This window comes from Parambassis ranga, chromosome 24, assembly GCF_900634625.1.
Source record: "Parambassis ranga chromosome 24, fParRan2.1, whole genome shotgun sequence".
NCBI lineage: Eukaryota > Metazoa > Chordata > Actinopteri > Ambassidae > Parambassis > Parambassis ranga.
In genome coordinates, this window is record NC_041043.1 from 2,927,988 (window position 1) to 2,950,728 (window position 22,741).

Here is a 22,741-nt window from a genome sequence, read left to right on the forward strand (position 1 = left end):
TTACCTGAGGATGGGATGGGTGGAGTGATGTAGCACAGATGAGATTGTTGGGTATCTGCCTATACTGCTAATGTGAGATGACAGGTTGTGGAATGTTCATAAATTTGCAGACTTGCAAAGGAAACATATTTCTGAGGAATATATTAACATTTACAGGTGTGTGTCTTTGTCTAGCATACATGTCTAAACAGAGCAGAGGCTGGTGAAGCTCAGCCGGCTCTGTGGAATGTAAACTAAGCACTGCAGCACTCCTGTCTGGCCTTAGTCAAATGCCCCACCAGGGACCGGCATGCTTTTGGACACCCCCTTCACCCTCCCCCTTAAACAACCTGCATCTCACACACACAGGGCCACCATCCTTGTTTAAGTAGCTGCTGCCTTGTGTTCCAGTTGCCACTGTGATTAACTTGCCTTGTCTCCATTATCAGGCTGGTGAAGATAAGTTGAGCACAGGTAAGCAGCCACTTACCATGCATAACCATTTCACAGAGCTTGGATACCTGCAGAACTGCGGCGATCTTCCCAGATGATTGCCCAAGGGAAGGTTCAATGCTTTAAATGCACTGCACTTTACTCACTGCACTTGATTTCACTGCAATTTCCTTCACTGCACTTGACTTAAATTCACTGCACTGCATTTAACTTGACTGCAGCAGAAACATAAAATTAGGAGGGGCTTGTAACTTTTCAACATGACTATCTTTTTCCTTCCTTTACATTCGTTCCATGGACACTGTAAGATGCTGTGACTCCTAGGCTGTCTCCCATCAATCAACTGTATATGAAGGGCCAGAGCCCTTTATGTCTATTTTTTGCACTGCACCTATCTCCACTGCAATTGACTACAAAGCACTTAACTTCACTGCACTACGCTTTACTTCACTGCACTTAATACCATTGCACTTGACCTCACTGCACTCAAATCCACTGCAATTTACCTCACTGCACTTACCCCCACTGCAATTGCCCCCACTGCGCTTTACTTCACTGCACTTGACCTCACTGCAATTGACTCACTGCAATTGACTTCACTGCACTTAAAACCACTGCAATTGACTTCACTGCACTTGTCTGCGATGCACTGCACTTGACTTAAATTTACTGCACTGTATTTCACTTCACTGCAGCAAAAACATAAAAAAGGGGCTTGTAACTTTTCAACATGACTATCTTTACTGCACTGCAATTTACTTCACTGCACTTAATCTAATCTGATGACAAACGATTTGATTAGCTTGGCCACTGATTAACCTCTTCTTCTGTGTTTTGTTCACCTATAGCTGAGCAAGTCTCACCTCATCCTCCTTCTCTCTCACTGAATGGGGCTCTACAAATGTCAGAGTTGGCTGCATGTGTCACTGGCTTGATGCATCGTGTTGTTCTGTGTGTTGCTGTGGCTCCGCCGACCCATGCCTTACCAGCCATCTGCAGCCCACTGAGGGACACATGATGATGACGACTGAGTCACCCATTAGCCCAAATTAGAGCCATCCTTCCAACATTCAAGACAGGGCCGCTGGCAATGCCATGCAGTCAGAGCCATTACAGAAAACACGCACTAAACTGATTTTCCTCTGCAAATACCATTAGCTGGTGCCCCAAGATTATAAATATCCGAACTCCCAATCTGAAAAAGAAAATGGGCTCAGATGGGGAAGCGTGTTAAGACAATCCTGCATCAATGTCATGGACTTCTTCACTGGTTGCCAGAGGGGCTGAGAGAGGCTGGTAATGGCTACAACAAACCAAGGAAAATGAAACACAGAAAAATAGCAGCAGTGAGACAGGGTGGACATGGACATTTGCTGTTGCAGAGTTTTGTCAGTAAAGTGTGCTAAAGGCATATGGTGAGAAGATGCTATATCTTAACAATCAAAGCAGATGAACACACAGCAGCCAGGGATTGAGACTAACGTTTTGCACTGGTTGGGGGTTTGTCATTTAACACACCCTTGTGTGTGTGTCGTATAAAGAGTTCTGCACACGTTTCTCGTGAAGTATGAAATGTCTGGGCTAAAACGAACTCTGTTTTTGTTCTTGTCACTTTGGGAAAACGAACAGATTTCTCTGTTCTCTTGGAGTATGTAACAAGCTTCAGCCCACAGCATTCAGCTCCCTGCGCAACATGTCCATGTTCTTCTTCTTTTCTTATGGATTTCCAGCCGACCGTCTTGGTCTGACTGAAGCAGAGGGGATATTAGACCCATATCTCCAACTCTTGAATGGCTGGTCACACAGGTGCAACCACAGATTGTTTTTTGGTTGCACCATTGATAAATTAGGTTGCATGTGCGACTAAATTAGTCACACTCTAGAGCCCTGGGCAGCTGTAAATCGCTTTAAATTTCACTGCTAGCAATCAAAGAAAAATACTTGAAATTTTAGAGCTTTGAATAAGTGCTTGTAAAATCGCTGCAATAATGGTGGGCCATGCTGTTCAAATGCCTCTGGTTTGGTAAACAACTGTCCTGTATGTGGGCCAATTTGTCAAAACAACACTTCAGGGCTGGGGAAATTGCCATTTTATCCATACAACCTATTTTGATCCACTCATGTTTCCGTTTTGCCACAAACGCACCCCAACTCACCCGCCTCTTTCACCACCTCCTTTACTTGCGGATTCCTGTCGAATGCCAAAAACCGTTGCCTAGCAACTAAATATTCGGCAGAAATCCACTAGATTATTATTTCTTTCCAAGTTTCACTTTTTTGAGAAACCTTTGTGATGTGAAGTTTACAAATCCCAGTTGCACACACGCAGTGGTATGCTCTTCTAATGAATTGCACAACCCTCCTTCCAATACGGAGCTAAACAGCTGCAGAGACACCACGGGTGTTTGAGGGCAGATGTAATAATTAGAGCAGTGTTAATAACCAGAAAAAAACATCTTAATGTACTGGGTGTAAAGACCCCATTACAAAGGATGTAGGAGTTTCTGAACTTGCAGGGTTCTTAGATGAACAAGCAACAATCATCCATTACATGTTCAATTCCAGTATGTATAATCTCTTTCACTATTAAAATCCCTTCCCATGCATGTGGATTTCTGAATATTGAACTATAATCATACTATCACAAGGCCAGGCTTAGTGATACTTTCTGGTGTCATATTTTTGTTCTTCTTAAATCTTGCACCTAAGCCACCATCCACCATCAGCCAGCCCAGCTACTCACTCTAGTCATCAAGTCATCCTTACCTTACTTTGCCTATAAAACCTTTAAACCTGCCCTGGTGTCCGTGGTCCAGTGAGAACCAAAACACTACTTTCTGACTTGAGGTATTGGGAACATGTTTTTCCTTTGAAGACTGAGCGTGTGCTTGTGGCTATAGCCAGCAATGTGGGTTGAACTCTGGACTTTCAGTAATATGTCTATTTATTCATGACAACAAAGGCCCTGTGTGACAAACACTACTAGGTGGGGACTCACAATGTTCATAGCCAAGATTGTGGTAATGTATCACTTCTACTCCACATTTGTTCCAGACAAGAATTTTACAAGTATGTGTTGTGCTAAATGCTAACTGAGATCTGTTACTCTTCTGTTCTTTGCTGTTGTACTGTGTGTAAGTTAATAACAGCTGTTGGGGCACTATTTACTTTAATGATGGGTGCAACAACAGTAATTTGACTTCATACACAGAGGCAAATTGTTGTATCCACAATGCATGGTTGTTGCTAGGGGGCAATGAAGCATAATGACAGCTCTCATGTATTTGTGCTTCATGCATTCTGCGATGTGTGTGTCATAAAATATGTAGCAGAAGTCATGGGCACAATAACAAAAGAGAAGGAAAGGAAACAACAAAGATTACCAATCTAAGGGTACATTCATTTTACACAACCAATAAGAAGACACAACTAACTACTGGATAATGAAACACATTGGTAAAGAAGTATTTTGTCAAAATGAACAGGGAACAAGTAGTGTTAGTCACTATTTTAAGAGTGACTGATGCTGTCAGGGAGGCAGACACAAAAGCAAATGTGAATGTGCCAAAAAATGCAGTTCCTCAAATGGCCACTTTACTGCAGAGACAAACAAGTAGGCTAATAAATCTATTCATGCCAACTATATGTGGGATTACTTTTCCATAGTGTACCCATTAAACTTATTTTACAGCCTAAATTATACGGTTAATCGTTCAATGGTGTCATCAAAAAACAGTGCATTCATACTCAAGTCTGTTTAATTAGCCAGGATTGCAGGCTTGAGACACAACACTGAGTTCCACAAGTCCTTTCGGTAAGACAACAGTGTTCACAACAGTGAAGGACATTACATCTCATATCTTTGTGGATTAAAATTGCACATTGCTGCACATTTTCCAAAAGAAAGTACATCACTGACATTTTAGATTATCCATCTGTTTCTCACACGCCTGTACTTGAATCTATCTTTTCAGTAAAATTGATTGGACAACCTCTGTAAAAAGATTTAATGAAGCATAGGAGAATTCTAACCCTTTCACGGGATACATTTACCCATCCTCCATACTCTTGACTATGTACTCAGGGAAGTCAGGGAATAAGTGTACCAACACAGACAACTAGAGGGGCCTGTTCCTTTTTTATAATTAATGACATCCTTCTGAGACCTAAATGAGTCTTCTTATCTGATGTAGGCTCTATGCATGGCTGCTTATTAGGATCATGCCATTTTCAATCTCATGCAAAACTGTGAGGAGCAAAAAGCAGGTTTGCAGATAAAAACACAAAAGGGTGTCACAAGTCCATGTCCTGGCTTCTAGTGATGTTCTCGCGAACATATCCAGAACCTTGAGGCCCATCACAGGCATCCTTACTTCTGCTCAGGCCCTACATCTATGTGGATATCAGTAGAACACCACACATACTCCTGGCTGTCACAAAAGCCCACCTTGTGCATTTACACCTACACAAATGTTTATCTGAATTCACACTTGCCTTAATTTGACAAGAACAACCAGGTCTTGAATGGCTTCGGATGCAAAATGGTAATTACTCCTAAACCAAGCCGGAATAATGAACTCGTTAGCATGCTCAGCCTCCTGGAATTCATTACCCCGCTCGACGCCCGCTCTCCTGATAGAGCAAAACCTGATCTGTTTTCATTCCCAACCGCTCCAAGGGACGTGCTCTGAGAGGCAGCTCTGAATCAAACAGCTATGTTGGCTGTTATATGTCCAGGAGCAGCTCACACACATACAGTAGACACAGATGTCATCTAATGCAACTGATCAGTTTCCTCCCTGCTTCCTGCTGTCTCATGTGATTTCACACAAGCTCTTCACAGAAAGGCATCAGAGAAGGGGCGGAGCAAAAAAAAAAAGTTCATTGGTACGTTTTATTTTGAAAGAAGGTGAGTGAATGACAGCTTAAAACTAACAAACAGGACATGATGAAGGATGCTGAAATCAATGTTACCACTTTGACTGATTAGATCAACTAAAAATCTTTTTTACTAAAAATAGTGAGAATCCGCCTGCTTAGTATGGGAACTATCTTTTGAAATAGATAAGTGTTCTCTGGAGAATATCACACTCGTTGAAAAAGACAAAGGTGTGCTCATGTTTTAGATTTTCTGTCACAGTTAATTTCAAAATCTTTCTAAGCATACCCCATAATTACAGACAATTCCAAATCAGTTTTACACACTCATTAATGGCATTTCATTCCCAATGTCACAGACAACAGCACATGAGATTTGAATTTCTGGAATCCAATTTGTAAAATTACATCAAGATATAACCTTGCACAATTTCAGTGAAACTCCATCTTCAATCTAAATAATTCTGCACATTTGGGAACAGAACAAAGCAGTCAAAATGAGACAGGAAGAAGCAAATTTCTTCCTCTATTTGCTTCTTTATTTCAACTAAAAACTGTGTGCTTAGCTATCAATCCACCCAGGTTAGTTTAACGTACCACAGGCGCACACTTTCAATGAATTTGGAAGTATCACTTGATTTTCTTTATAATAATTGCACTATAAAACAGCCACCCACAGTGGGATTATCTATACAGAATGTGATGCTGAGAAGTCCAACTAAAAAAAAAACAGCAAACACTTTATCATATACTGCCTGTGTTAAAGTGTTTATTGGCAGGAACGCGAAAACAAAGAATCATCAGTCCTTGAATGCACCATGTGTGATGTCTTATAATCAAAAAAACACACAGTTTACACTACTAGGGAGCCATGCTTGGCTAGGAGTCACGGATAAGGAGTCATAATTTAGAGAAATGTTGTTTAATCAGCTGGCCTGTACAGTTGTTATGCAGAATAAGGTTTAAAGGTTGAGTGTGCAGAGTTACATATCTACAGCAAGAAGCTTGCAAGATTGTTTGAAGCCTATAAGCTGGGATCACTTGCAAAATGTTGCATTCACCAAGTCCACTTTAGAACCAATAATCATCAGGACATCAAGGTCTCTTTTTTTAAAAACAAAATATTTACCGTCTTAATGACAGTGTTGTCTTTGTACTTTTAGTAGTGATTGTGATGCAGGACTTTATATTGCAGTAAAAAAATAACCTAAAATGACACAAAAAAGTAAAAAAAAACACACACCGAGATGAGTAGCAGCTTGGGGTTAAATATTACAAATACATTCTGAAGCAGTGCAGGAATGCAAAGGATGTCAGAAACATATTGTCCTTAAAGCACCTCTTCTGGATTTTAATACCCTTATGAAGCAAACTGTTTTCAAAGCACCCCGTGCTTGCTTTCTCCACTTTGCATGCTGCTGTTTTTGTACTGTCTTCCCTATCAGCGAGGTCAAGGACAGATCAGGACGACGCGGCTCTAGTCAGCATTTGTCCTTTTTATCTAAGGAAAATGCTTGCAGGCACTCTGTCTGTTTGTCCAGCATTTGAGTCAATCACCACCACCAAACAGGCTCACAATCAATGCACACATTGCTGATTACATTTCAGATGGGTATTTGGGAGGTAAACATTTGAATGACAGTACAAACAGACACAGTACTGTGACAGACACTGCTCCTTCTGTCTTGCCAAGTCTGTCACATGGCAGCGACTGTAGATTCACATTCAGTCACAGCAGAGCTCTGCCAGTTCCTTGTAGAGACTGATATTTATGCAATATTGGTTGGCTCTAATGTTGGCAATTTGCAACTATAAACGAATTCTATCATTGCCCTCCTCATGACTCACTCCAGATACAAGCATTGGCTACAAGCCTGAAATGCGTAAAATATAACAGATAGCTTTTTTACCAGTGTAATCCAGCACCTGGAAGTCAGGGAGCTTTTTTAGGGTCGTAGTGTCTCTGGTGACAGCTAAAGAGATTTTTAGAAATGAAGCGTTTAATGAAAACAGCTGGTTAGCATGTGGGTTAATGCAATGGCTTTGCATGTTGAGCAGAAGTGTTACTAAGCTCATGCTATCAGAGAGTCATCGACAGAGCAGACCTACCGCTCCATCTCTCTCAGGCTCAGCCTTGCTGGCCCTGTATCTCCAGCTCTCCTTTTTCACTCCCTTCTAAGCACCCATCAATTGAGGCAGTGAAGCCATCAGTGCCCACGCTGAGCCCGCCTGTCTCATTGCTTGGATAGCTGTGTGTGTGTGTGTGAGGGCTTTAGTCGTTGAGGGTGCTTGTGTGTGGAGCCCCTTGATTGGACTCTACAGCAGAGGCTGGAGCATTAATGAACACTGTCTGTCACAGCCCAGTCACAGCAGATCTCTCACCCATCACTCTGGGCCAATGGATCAGCATGGCCTGATCCAAATGGGCTCTCCCTTTACTTTATGTTCCCAAAGGCCTGCTCCCGATCAGTGGAGACATCTAATCCTGACTCTCACTGGCCTCTCTGCCCACTGGCCAACTATCCTAGTAATCAAAACAAAGACCAAACACTAATACTCAGATCAGTCTGTGGCAAGCCAACACCACTATAACTGCAACATCAATTTATCAGATAGGATTTTTACTTGTTGACAAAATGTGTGACAAAAATGCAGTAAATAATTACATAAATAGAACTTTATCCTACCCTGATTAATTGATGGTTATTGACACCATTTCCAAGCATACCAAGCAGTATCAACCAGAAGCAACAACTATTATAATGATTAGAAATTTGGTTACACCAAAAGATTCACTAAAGTGTATTCTTGCATAAATACAGGAGTAATCGTGAACTTTGTTTCGCTCTTGCAGTATTAGTATTAGTAGTAAATATTTGTAGCACATTTTTAGGTATAACTGAATATTTCAATATGCTACAAAATCTCTGATATAAAGTAAACTTAGGAGCACACAGGGTCAAAATACTGTGCCGTGCTTGGAGTCTGCAGAACAGCAGCACATACCCAAGAAGCACCCAGCCACATAATGTCAGCCTGTGTAACATCCTTCCCCTCCACATTAGGAAAGAGCACTCATTATGAATATGCAAGGTTACAGTAGAAGCAGGCTTTTGTCCTTGCTCCCATGTTTTATTTAATGAGCCTGAGGTTGGTTTGACTTGATTTGCATGTGCTTGTTACAGAATCACACAGTGCCACTGCTCATGCCCACACGCTCCCCAATATAGGGACATTTTGATTCCATTTTTCGCTTGGCTTGTCTGTCAGTTTATGCGAGCAGAAGGACCATGACTCCATTTTCCACCAAGGAGGATGCTGGGGCTTTCATTTGTGTGCACTTTTACATCAAGGATGGAGGTTCTGCTGTTCTGAGTGTATGTATGCATGTGAGCATATGCGCGCGTGTGATCTGAGGTGTGTCATTTGAAGCGGAGAGCATGGGGAAGAGCTGGCTCCCTTGTGGGGGAAAGCTCTGAAGAGAATAGTGCTGATGTGGTCCCTCTGTCTCTGAGAACAGCGAGAGAATACAGAGTGAGGCGACGGCAGAATACGAACTACATGAAAAGGCCTAAAAATCTGCACCCAGCTAGAGTATGTCTTTGATAACACACAGAAAAAAAGACGAAAAGATATGCAACTCCCTTCTCTTCTTCCCCCTCTAATCTGCAAATGGCATGGATGAAAATGGCTCATACCATACTTGGCAATTATTAGCCCTAGGGGCAGAAATGTGTCCTGTTTTGATGATGTCAGTGCTTTGGAGTGAGGGACAGGTCAGAGCTGGCGTCACGGACATCAGAAGCCTGTAGCACTGCGGCGAGATGTCAGTCCAGCTAGCGCCATCACCGTGTGATGAGGCCTGGACAGACGCACACAGGGGCCAAACGTGACAAGGCAAGCAGAAATGGGGATGATTCAACCCTGCAGTAAGGATGGAGGCAGGCAGGGAGGGACGGAAATATAAGAAGGAAGGGGGGGGTTTACACTGAGCACATGGTGAGGAAAGGAAGAGGGAAATAACAGGAAGAGGCAGACAGGGCAGAGGGAGAGAGATGATCATGATAGGGACAACAAATGGGCGTTTATATATATACAGCAAGGAATTCAGCTGGGAGGTGAAAGGAGGGATGTATTAACAGGGAACAGCATGGAGTGAATGAAACACGTTAATGAAAAGGGGTGCTGCTGAGCACAGAGCAAATGGGAATACATCGTTTGAATAGCTGAACCTTGTAGCAATAATGACTGAAAGACAGGAGGAAGGGAACCGAACCTAAGGGCCTGATTCAAAGTTGGAAAACAGAATCCAGTAACAAGTCAAAGAGACAATATATTGTGACTAGAAATGAGGATAAATTACCCTCTCCCCCCACATTCACATGTGCCCATGAGCTGAGCGCACACTGTCCAATCAGCTCCAGTGTAGCTGCTTGGTACTGTAGCACAAGAAGGAAAGTAACACGCGGTTCTCCTGCAGGACTCCCCGAGCGAATCGGAGCTGCACCATGAATGTGAAACAGGGCATTGCAAAGCAAGAGCATACATCCTTTGCAGACTTTCACTGAATAATTTAATGATCCGTGTTTTTAAAAAAAAAATACAGGTCGGTATTTTCTGTTACTGACACATTCAGCACATTTCAATCTGTGGGCAGGGTCTGAAAGATTTTTTCATTTTCTCTAAAAGGATAAATACAGTGGGTGTCTGGTGGGTCTGTCCCATGACAAAAGCTCCTGCATCTGGGGGTCAAATCCATGTTTGCCCAGCCTTCAATTGGACATACATTTCTTACACTACAAGATGTCCCCCTTCCTTCAATTTGTTGAAAAAATCCTTAATTTCTATGGCACGTGGACAAGTGAATGTGAACATCAACAACCAACCAGCATGATGCCTGCTAGATATACTATCACAGCCTGGCCTCAAGCCCTCATTGTTGCCTGATGTAGGGGGTGGTAATGTTGCAAATGACATGTATGGGGTGCAGAAGGGCAGCAAAACGAAGTCTGATGTAGCTAGTCAGCTGTCCTAATAATCCTGGTCTCTGTAGTGTTTTCAGCATCTTCCACTACATTGGCTCACCTTCTCATCTGGTGCAACACTACAACGCTACACTCCAGTACAAGCTAGTTAGCATGCTAATTTAAGTTATTATTTCCGCAACACAGCACATAAATGCCTTTTATATAATGTCACAGCTGCCATTTCTTCAGATGCTGTTTAGATGTTCATTTTAACCTTTTTTAAACTAATTATCTCTCAAACTGCACTTTTTAGTTAAAATTTGTAGTAATCATTAAGAACAACCTAATTGTAAGTCCTCTGTTTTGTGATATGTTGTGTTATTGGAGCTTTGACCTTTTCCGACTGTTTTGCCATCGCTATTCAAGCAGGTGCCAGAAATCCCTAAACTGTAATCGTTACAAGATTAATGCTAATGAGGAATTTATGTAAGACATCCTTCTCTTCATCTGTAATTGTGTACTTAGTGAAAGGGAGCGGAGGAGGTGTGTGGGCAGTGGATGGCAGGATGTAGGGAGTGTCATGTGAGCAAAAGGTGTGGTGCTGGGACACCATGGCCATCTGGAAGGCTGGAGAGAGCTGAGGACCTCACAGGGAGCACAGACTGGCGCCTCATACACACACACCCCTCTGCTTGAGCCACAGTTTGTCTGTATCTGCTCAGGAAGAAGGTTATTGATGCAATGATAGAAGGAATGTTATCAAGAGGGCATAGTGATTTCAATATAATTCTACATATCCGTCAGCATCTGCGTCTGTTGATATGAGAGACCATGTGTAAGAAAATGAGGTGAGAAACAAAGGAAGCATGAGGGACAGTGACAGATGAGAGAAAATAAGATATTGCAAGCCTGTCAGATCATATTGATGGGGACATCTGTGAACAGAACTACTGTTCTTTTGATAATAATCACATGACCTGAGCCTTGTGCGCTCACATGCCACAGAAAACATAGGAATGAATGACAAATATAATTATAGAAAACGATAAGAGCAGGAAAGGGGAAATCCAGGGTGAGAAAAAAGCAGATTTTCCCAATATTATAACATTACATTTCCTGTGAAGGGACACAACTAAGTGGACAGAAATCCAGCTACAATCCTTCATTCTATAGTGAGGGCTTTTCTCTGGCAGGGTTTACTGAAGCTAAAGCCAGTGGTAAACCTACTTTAAAATTAATTTCAGTGGTTTCTTGCAGACACAAGTGGGCTCTCTGAGGCTAGAGAAAGAAAACAAAAGTCCTATTTTGGCATTAGACTTCAAAGCGTTGGAAGAGAAGGCAGGACGGACCAAGAAAAGCTACACTGAAGGTCCAGAAAGGTGCACTGACTGCCTGTAACATCACAAGCACAGCTGATTTTAAGGAGATTTTAAATATTCATACTTTAGACCAGCATTTTTTTTTTGGTGCTTATGGTGCTTTGCTCGCAGAAAGGCTTGGTGTTTTCATCTTTTCCTTGTTCATCCTTATGGTCAAGAACAACCTCATACTCAACATACTCAAAATACTGTGTAGCTGCAAAGCATTCCAAAAACACAAAGCACTGCACTTGATTCATTACCAGTTTCAAAAGCTTACTGCGAGAAAATACAGAAAATGCCTTCACTGCCACACTTCAAAAGTGTCACACAAGACAATGACCACATCTTTCCAATCATAGATGGGTTTTCACTTAAAAAAAATATCTTAATAGTTGCTTACTTGTCTCTTAAACAATGGCTTCTCTGCTCTTCTCCAGGTTCTTTCAGAGTTCTTTTGACCTTTGCCAAGGCCTGCACTTAAACAAACAATGCAAGCAATGCAGCAAGTGTACATAAATGTTCTGTGTGATGGTTCGTACTTGTGGCATTTTGATGTTATTTCACTACTGCCTCCAGCCTGGTTCGGGCAGGTCTTACACGGCGTGGGTCTATTGCTTCAGTCAGTGTAGCCTACACAGTAGGTCAATGCACACACTTACACAATCATGAATAAAAACACATACAAACACATAGCCACTGTGTCCCCCTTGGGCTGTATAACCACTCTTCCTGCTGCCGATGTAATATATGTTGTTTGTTTGCTAGCCAGCAGCATTACCCTGATGCAGTCAAGCGTAGCCTGTGCTGGACACACACTCTGTCAACGGCAGTAAGCAAGCAAAGTACTGCACTGCCAGAGATATGGAACAACAAATCTCTATACCTCTCACAGAAAAAAGTGTGGGGAGAGGTGGGGGTGTCCAACTACAGTGTATCATAGAATTTGATAAAGAGCAGGGGTCACGAGGCAGGTCAGCACACCATTTAGTTATTCTGACAATTCTGATCCATTGTGCATACTCGGACAAGGCACTGGGCGTCACCTGAGAGGAAAACGAAAAGGTGAAAAAAGAAGAACTGGCAGGAAGGATAAAACAAACAGAGCCGGTATTTACTGCAGGAGATAAGAGATAAGAGACATCATAGAGTGTGTGCGTTATCTACTAAATACAACGAGAATTCGTGAGGAGAAATGAGCTCTCTCCAGGGAGAAGAGGGGTGGGTCAATATGAAGGGGTAGAAGTACATTGAAAAAGAAAAATTAAAGAACGATGTCTTTTGACTTATTGCAAGCTTGTAATACTTCTAATGAAAAGTGTTAATTACTGTGGATATCTGGGTCATTTCACACTGGACAGAAAAATCCAATAACACCTACTAACATCTGGCTTCTGTCTTCAGTGGGAAGCTTCAAACACAGACGGGGTATCTATCCACAGCTGCTGCAATCAGCAGTGATTTAGACATTACACCCGGGTGAAAAGTTTTCTGCAGACCCACCCAGCAGTGTGATTAAAAAACTCTGAACATACAGACTATTTTCTATGTAAAAGTGAACAAACACAACATCAACATCAGGAATTGATATGGAGTTCTCTATGATGGATGAAGTATTAACATCATGAAGTCACAATTACATGACTAAGGGCTGAATGTGAGTATATAGAGGAAAAGCATTGTGAAATAACAGTACAGGTCTACTCTTTACTGTATATTACAGCCTTCATCTCAGTGAGGAGAGACTGGGACCCCACTGAGGACTTTGTTTTAATTAACAGTTAAATTATCAGGCAGCTAATGGCTTGGTAAATATAATAGGTTACTAACTCAGCAATGATCAATCGTTTGATTTTCACCTTCCAATTTAGGCAGGCACATGTGCAGTTTGTACTGTGTGTGAGTGACTGTGTGTGTGGCGTTCACTGATGAGAAATGGGATACTTCAAACTAAAATCTAATTTTTGTGTGAAGCAGAAAAGCTGAGCTGCACATATCAAGAGGTCATTTTGAGTAAGCCGATGATCCTGATGTTTGGCAGGCTGTCATGTTGACAAAGTAATTGTTAGCAGCTTGTATTTTGCAGGTCAACAGCTTAAAATATAAAAAAAACAACTGTGCAGGGGAAAATGCAATATTTATATCCTAAAGGTATGTTGACTCATAATAACTGAATGTACAGTGGAATCATTGGGATGTAGTTAATACGTGTGTGTGTCTGTGTCTGTGCGTGCATGTGGGCAAGAGCCCAATGAGGCGGAAAGGGTGCCAGTAGCCTTTGAGGAAGGAGCATGTGTCCGGCATCCACCACTGTTGTGCTGGGTCACAGATGTCACCTGCTCCAGCAGCCTGCCTCACACCACTCACCCTCCCCCCTGCTCACTTGTAAACAGCCACACACTGGAAGCAAACACAAGCAGCCTGCAGTGTCGGTGCTTATTTGGATTCTATCGTCCTGTTTTTCCAAACGTGGGTCACGGAATGACCACAGGAGTCCACAACAGTCCCTTGGATTAACTAAGAGAAATGTTATCCACAGCTACTGGCTATGTTATACTGCCGAGGCCTTGCCAAGTACTGACAGCACAAGTTAAACTGAATTAAACACTGCTGGCTGGCGGGTGGGTTGGTAGCCTTAAACATAGCAAATCAGACTGGAAAAAAAGGCTGGCAAAGGATAACATACTTAGATAATATCCGCCACAGGAAAATGTGTGAAACCACCATCCCACAAAACTAAATGGGACAAAGGAGTGTGTGTTTGAAACTGCTAATCTTTCCAAAAAAATCTCCTTTTGCACTGGTGTGGTCATCTTTTAGAGAGAGCCTGAAATTCCTTTTACACGCCTCACCACTTGTTTGCTCGAGAAGCCGAAAATGCTTTACCACAAGAATCCTCCATGGAGATTGTTGATGTGTGTGACTCTCTCCCTCACACACATTAAATGTGCCCACCCACTCATCCCTGACATTTCTTTTCGGAGTGTCTTTAAATTACCACGCATATTAGTGAAGCACTGCCAAGACCCCTTTTTATTATTCTTCTTAATCGCATGTGCTTATGGGGTCAGCGGCTGCTCTGACTCCCCCCTATGCCTTTCCTCTCCCCTTCACTCCTCCGCCTCTGTGCTCTCCAGCTCCCCTCTGCCAGCGGGAATAGACAAGTGGTTACACCCAGTCTCCCATGGGAGCCCCTTCTGCACTGCAGCGACAGATCAGGAAAGGACAGCAGAGCACGCTACTGTTACTAACCAGCCTCCTCTCCCCACACTTGCCCAACTACCCACCTGCTACCAATTGTGACTCACTTCTCCTTAAACCAGCCAGGCAGTTCTGCATGCCAGTGCAATGTTGTGATGTTAATGTCATAATTTTAATTAGCAATCAGTATTTTTTATGTTTTTGGGTTACACAATTTCCAAGATTTAAGTGTCAGTGAGCTTTAAACAAAGGGATTCTGGATCCTCAAACAGCATCACAAATACCCTGACCCATATTCTAAGACCAATGCATCCGAATGGCATCTAAAAAGCCACATCATCTAATAAGATGTTGAGAGGTAAAACAGAATATGAACTCTTCTCTCAAGCTAGTTTTGAATCTAGCTTTAGCAATGCATTTTTTGTGTACAAAATCTTACATATCTGACATCTGAAATCTCTAAATACAGACTTAAAATATGTTAATACGTTTGTGTGAACTGCAGGTTTTACTACACAAATAGTTTCTGGGGGAATATGTTTTTTCCTTCGATAAAGCTGACAAATGTTTGTTTGTCTTTTTTGCTATGAAAGAGAAGAAAATCGGTGGACATTAAGCTTCGTCAGAGGAAAATTATCCACTGAAAATGTGTCATAAAACATGTCTGTATATGCAGTAGAACATTTAAAATATTTATGAAACTAGAGCAATATACAGACAAAGACTTTGGTATTGCACCTGGCCAAAGAGGTTACTGTTCCTGGTTCCTGTTACTGTTCTGTATCCAGCTCTCCTTTGTCCATGTGTGGCCTACAGCTTTCCAGTAATTTTACTCTTCATCCAAAACAATGAAGGTGCACAGTGATTTCACCAGTTGACTGCATTGCTATCCTAACAGTCTGGTGGTGCATTACTCGCAGCGTCTTTCTCCTCCATATGCCATAATTAATCAACAGTCTTTCTTCTGCTAAGTAGCCTTCATTATGTAAGTCTGGTATTGCACCATGAAGTACTGGACAGACGAGCAGACCTGGTAAAAATCCATTGGAAGGAATTTTACGTCACTTGGCAGACTTGTGCAGGTAAACAAACAGAGAGCACTTGGTAGAGACACAGACAGCAATGATACAGCTGCTTCAGAATGTTTAGCTGTGATGGTGATCTACTTTTTGGGAAAAAACACATTAAGGTGGGGCTCATGATGCAATGGCAAAAATGATATGATTGTGGCTGTGAGACGCACCTAAAGGGCACCAAGAGGGTTCACACAAGTGTGAAGGCAGGGGCATGAGCGCAATGTGAGGGCCCATGCTTCTAATCCCAGTTAAGACAAGCCCGGCAGGCGAGCCGACACAAAGGAGCTTGGTCCAGTGTTAGTGGAATTAAAGCAAAGCCTCTTCTCTGTTGTTATGCTAATCCACAAGACAATGATTATCTGCAGGGCAACGTTGCCACGGTGATAAACATGGCTCAAGAGTGCCTCAATTAGGGCGCCAATTGCCAGAGGAGAGCAAAGACCGAGTGAGGATGATGCTGCCATGGAGGGAAAAGGAGACAGAGAGCGCGAAAGGCTTTTTGTTATTTCAATCGAGTGGAGGGGTCAGCGTTCAAATAGAAGGGTAAGTTTACAGATGAAGCTGGATCTCTGCAGCTCGACCTTGGCCAAGGTCTGGCCCTCTCCAAACTGTAAAGACCTCCCCACTCATTGGGACAAGTAGTTCAATAGTGCCCATGCAATCAACTCACAGACTACAACAACACCCTTTCTATTTTCTATGTGCATGCAGAATGACAATTAGTACGTGTGCCATACAGGGCTCGCCTCATTCATCCTTGAATGTGACAGTAGAGCAGTTCGGCTGGTTGCACTGCTTTAGTTCAAACATCAAGAGTTGGAGGACAAGCATAACACTGGATTCATCTATAATAATCCTTCATTTACTCCACAAATCAAAGTGTGGAGGCAAAGCCCTCGCCGGCTGTTTAAAGCTCCTCACTGAGTTGATGTGCCAACTTCAATTCTTTGCTGTTGTCACAAGATCAAAGAAAAGTAAAGAAAAAAACAGGCTAGGAGAGGCTGTTTTCTGTTTCTGGAGCAGCTTGTCACACAGCTATTTTACAGACGCATATTTGAAAACCTGGTAGTGATGCTGGCTTCACACGAGTGTCTCCTCGAACCTCGTCAAAATTAGCTGTGGGCCACCAACACAGACACACAGAACACATCCCTCAGGACTGAGCACCCCTTACGCCGCCTACATCCAGTCCTCTATTGCACCTTTCTGCAGATCCTGTGAGGAATGTTTCATCATTTTTTGGGATGAGGTCATTGACTTGCTCTGCTTACTTTTTTATCCCCCATCTGTCCTCCAGCTCCTCCAGCAGCATAACAGGACCACAGACTGCTGTGTCATCTCATTGAGTCCTATTAGAGGCTCTTATATCTGACTGGCATGTTGTTATTGCACTCCCAGACCACAGTTAAAACTGAGGAATTGGTCTGCCAAGTGGGCCCTTTAAAGTCCACCCTGCACTGATGGCACAGGCTGCGAGAGGCAGCGAGGTTGCGGCAGGGTTGGTACCACAGCAGCATGATACGAGAGCCAGAGTAGGAGGTGACACTGTGTGAAGCAAGACCCCTGGGGCTACATGACAGGCATATCAGATGCAAATGGTCTCATGCTGGTTTACCAAGGGCTTTGACATAGGTGAATGCCATCGCTGCCACTCTCACATGCACTGAGGGAGGACTGAGGGGCACCAAGAAGCCTGCAGAGGCAGCAAGAAAAAAAGTGCTGCTATTTACAGCATAGCGTTATGACACTGCTGCAAAGTGTTTTAACACAATGACGAAACAGAAACATAAGAAACCTACTGCTAGATCTTTGCAGAAGAATATTACATCCTGTAGTTGAACAGTTTACATTTGTACCAGAAAAATAAAGAGGAAACTGTGGTATTACAGACTGGTACCGTGCTCACAACAGACGACACACTCCAGGAAGAAGTTCATTTCTTTGACTGAAGCAATTGTTCTGCGAAGGCTTAACAATGCAGGAAAAATGGCAGACAGAAAAGAATGATAAAGACACAGCTTTGTACCTAGAGTACGGCTCAATTTACTCTCCACATCATGTTTATGCAAGAATGCACACAGTCTCTTTCACTTCTGCAATTATTTATTTTAGGAGTGATGTGGAACTGGCAAAAAAAAATAAAATCAACCCCCCCCTTTTCACATTTTTTTTTATTGAAACCACCTGCCAGCTGCCAGTGGTGTTGTTCTTTAGAGTAATACATGCCTCTTTGCCTCTTTTACTTATATGGACTTTTATCACAACCTGCAAACAACTGCTGTCTGCACTGTGCAAGTACTGAAGATTTGTATTGATGTTGCAGTATCACAAAAAAATGCAATATCTATAATGCAAAGCCTGCAACACGAGCACTATAAATTTATTTTATAGCTCAATCGATAACTGAAACATTGGAAAAGACTTTCCTGGCACACACAACTCTTTAATACCCAGAAACACCATTAAGCAACAAGAGATTGGACATCACAACGAGGTCCGCAGAGAGACATTCCCACTATATTCCAAATAGGAAACTCCTGGAAATGATTCAAGTTGCATCTATTAAGTTAATATAACCTTAAATCTATTCTGCAAACGCACTGCAGCTGTAATATATGTCAAATCCTGCTGATGAGATGTTTTGTCCCTATTTTGCAAATCTAGCTTTGTGATGCTTTTTTTGTTTCATGTGAGCAGAGGTATAAAGGACTTCAGCTCACAGTGAGAATCGGAAGGTAATCTGCTCTTTGACACTTCGATAACCTCTTAGAAAGCAGAATAAACATCGTCCAAATATTTTTCCCTATCTGTGGGCACCCTTTGATGGTGAGGGTAAAATAGTTTCATCCACCAACATAACCGAGTGTCAGCTGTGGCAAGAATAGTGTTTGACCAGAATCACAGTTCAACAACAGTTGAACAGGATTGTCATGACTTGCCTGTATCTGGCCTTCTTATAACCCATCTAGATGAAGAGACTAGAAAAAGACTGCAAGCTGTTGACAAGATGTTATCTCTGACTACCAGAAAGGAAGTTCAGCAAACGTGTGTGTGTCTGCCTAAAAAAAAAGCTTTTATTCTTTCAGTAAACAGAACAACTTAGAACTTAATTTGCAAACTATAAACATTTGAATAAGAAACTGAATCTAAATACACAGAACCTAAAAAGTGTCAAATCAATGTTTTTCTTGAACAAAAATGATAATCAGAGCCAAAAAACTGAAAGAATCAACAGGCTGTCTGCTTTCCAGAGGTCCTTGAATGCGTCATGTGATGCATGATTCTGGTAAAAAACAGAACCACATCTTTTTTTACCCAAAATAAAAGATTGTGAAAAAGCTGCACTCCTCAGCATAACCAGAAAGCCATAACTGTCTCATTTGCAACCAGCAGTCATGTGACACATTTTTGTCTACCATGCAGCCTTTTTACAGTTGATGGGAAAAGCAGCACCTGTTTTCTTTTAAAATGCAAACAATTAAATACATATATCTATACAGTAGTTTGCTTAACCCGTTTAATCCTTTTTTATGATTTATGACAATTGTTCTTCCTACATCTATCTATGATTGCGCTGTTTTCATCACCCACAGCCAGAAATGGGACAAGTGCTCAGAAACTGCTTGGGATTCAGAGGGTTATGATTCTAGTCCGTCTTTGTAATGCACACCCCTGATCCTTTGCTGATGTCTCATTTAAATCCTCCTCAGCCCTAAAGGAGTGTGTTGTGAAAAAAGACCACATGCCTTCAGATTCTCTCTGTTGAAAACCATCAATACTGTATGTGATGAACAATGCAGTGCATGAGTTATTCTGTGATTGTTATAATTACTACTGTTGTTGCACCCACTTTCCCTCAGCTTTCCTCGTCTAATTCGACTTCAGTTAGTGATTTCCTATATTTCCCAGAGTGCTTTTCAACAACCCCCAGAGAAAAGGCCTGTCGAGCTCAATGGAACAAGCTGTTCTATTCAGCTGTGGGTTATAGACCTACAGTATATGTAGGAGGAAAACATAAGCATATCTGAGCTTTTTAAACCTCACAGCAGCAATATATATTTCAGCTGCATTGTAGTTTGGTGTTTTCTGATCAACAACAGATTTTAGTCATTAGTCAAGTCATCATTTTTAATTTATACCTGAGCCTGTCAAAAAGAAAAAGAAAATGACATGACATCCTTTTTATTTGGTCAATGTGGTTTGAAGAAGGAAATTTACACTTTCTTTTTTGACAATGACTGCTTGTGTCTGCCGTGCCTGCATGCAGATTTTGCTGTATATTCACAGTGCGACTGCTGTCTGATTGCTACCATGCTGTCTTCCAGGGCACCACGCTGCGGCAGGTGACAGGACTCCTACAACGGAAATCCAATCAGGCCAATCCTCCACGATCCCTCACAATCCTCTCAGCCACCGCCCTACAACGGCAACCATCAGTAACACACACTGCAAATGCCACACACACTTTACAATGAACTCTTAAAAGAGATATGGAGATGGACACATGCACATTAACCATGCCACTTCTTGTGAACTTGGCACAGACATCCAGGGAGGTGGGGGGGAGGGGTTTAGTCTTAAGCCAAACGCTGACTCTTTTCCAGCTACAGTGACTGTGCAGTGTAGCTGATCTCACACAGAGGCCTCTCATTGGAGGTCACAGAGATGAATTTACCCCTTGAGGATCAATAGCATAACAGCAACCCTCCTCCCCCGTCCCCCCTCACCCCCGTCCAGGCAAATAAACCCTCCAGGAAACAGGACTGGCACCAGAGACACGAATAACCCCCTGCCTGTGGAAAAGATAATGCAGGCCTTTCATTGTGGTCTGGCTCCCACTTTCCTGGGGCCTGGGGTTGAACCCTCTCTGGACCTGTGTAGAGGTCACATACAGGCCACTCAATAGTAACCGGTGCTGGATCAGATACCACAGGTTAAATGGAGGACATTCAGAAGTCCTCATGTGTAGAGGTGCAGTGGCTTTTGGGAATTTCTGTTGAAAACAGAATAATATCCAGAATATCCAGAAAGCCCAATGCAGAGGCAGGCCTGTCACACAACCTTTTTTACCCAAGTGTGGGAAATGCACCCATTCTGTCACATGTGCTCAGAGTCGTGTTTCTTTCTGCGCCTATGTGCCTTTGTGGGATGGTGCATTCTGTGTTTGGGCCACAGAGTGAATCTGGGCTATTGTCACTGTGATCCTAATGTCCAGCATCTGGCTCTCTGGCTCCCTTTTTTGTGTTTTGAGGTGGGGAAAGTGGTGGTGGAGGAGCAGGGGGGTGATCTGAGTGCTTGCGCCTGAAGCTGCACAGCTGTCCCAATTACTACCTCTCTCTTCTCCCCTAATTTTCCCTCACTCTCCATCTGCCCCTTCTACACTCCAGATCTCTGTCCCATCCATCCATGGATGCCACTAGTGTGGCTCGTATGTTCAGGAGCCTCCCTTGCTAGAAAGAGCCCTCAGAGACCAAAGTAAGTTTAGATCCTGTTTTAAGTTAGACACAGTGGGATGCATAAGACCCAGACAGCTCAGTTCCTTTGTCAGGCAGCTAAGATTTTTTAGCAGCATCTAACCCTCCATGCCTGCTCTGATCCTGGTCTGAGCTGTGGACTCAGAGGGGCTAACAAGGCTGTTTGATGAGCCACGGGCACTGAGCATCAGGGGATTTTGTGGGTAGGTGGGTGACTGGGGGAGCTGTTTGTGCCCCACAGTGAATCTCAGAGCAACTTCAGAAGAGCTAAAAATTCTCACTGTGTGTGTCATACCCACATGAATTCAGTTCCTCATGCAGAGAAGCACTACAAACATTATTCTTGTAGTATTGTTAAGCATTCACAGAGACATAGAACTAGAATAAATACATATATATAGAGAGAAACACATAAATTAGTTCAAAAGAACACAGGGGACTGTGCAACAAGAGGGAGTTAGGTACCTTCTACAAAAAAGAAAGAAAAACTAGGAAAGAGGAATTTAGGTGCTGCATGAGGATGGGTGCATGCCTATTTCTGGATGGCTCCAATGAGCCGAGAAGAAATGTCGTAAGACCCACTTCCCAGCTCAGGCTGCGACAGCAATATCTCCCCAAGACACAACGAAAGCAAGCACACATGCACGTGCACAAATACACATCCTCTCTGAAGCCAGTGCACTGCAGCCTCCCCTGCAGGGCCAAACAGAGCTGGGGAAGCACACTCTTTGTGGAAGAGTCCAGGTCAGGATCTCTGACTGGTCACAATAACACTATGGACAGGGCAAACTCAGAGCAATCCCTTCACGCAAACCCAACACACATTCAGACATCCGACCAAACTCACCTAAAACAGCTGTGGCTAAGGCATCATGCGATCTAGATACAGTCCCTGCACAAATCTAATCTGATGCCACATGGCTGTCGGGCCCAGCTCCCATTGTGCCTGTCTGACTGAATTCCTATTCAGAGCTCCCCTTCTTCCACCCTGTCTTCAGACATTCAACTGAGTAAGACAGGTAGACAAACAATGAGACATTTCGACAGGCAGGCAGCAGGGCAGGCCTTCTGGGGTCTTTTCTTTTCCTGCTGCTGGAGAATGCTATCAGCAGGGATCAGGCTAGCCTGCTCAAGCCGAGCTTCAGCAGCCTCACAGGCCGGCCTGCTTTTCTCCATGGAAACCTGCCCCGCACTAGCCCTGTGATTGGCTCGTACAATCACTAGACAGACACTCGGTCTTGCAATACAGATAATAATGTCCCTCTGGCAAGATGACAGCAGGAGAAAAGTGATGCAAAAAAGTCTTTTTTTTCCTACAGATTTTGCCCTTTAGAGAGGCTGCATTCTGCAGGTGC

General features: G+C 42.9%; 1 protein-coding gene across 2 annotated transcripts in view; it reads right to left on the reverse strand.

The window, feature by feature from the left end:
* fut8b (fucosyltransferase 8b (alpha (1,6) fucosyltransferase)) overlaps window positions 1-22,741 on the reverse strand; it is a 79,192-nt gene that overhangs the window by 52,920 nt on the left and 3,531 nt on the right. Inside the window, exon 1 of one of the 2 annotated variants that reach the window (XM_028397548.1) lies at window positions 3,199-3,299. The exons of the other annotated variant lie outside the window; for it this stretch is intronic. The gene's annotated coding sequence lies outside the window, so the exon portion shown is untranslated. Of the gene's footprint in view, window positions 1-3,198; window positions 3,300-22,741 lie in introns of those variants that run through there. 2 annotated transcript variants of the gene reach the window in all.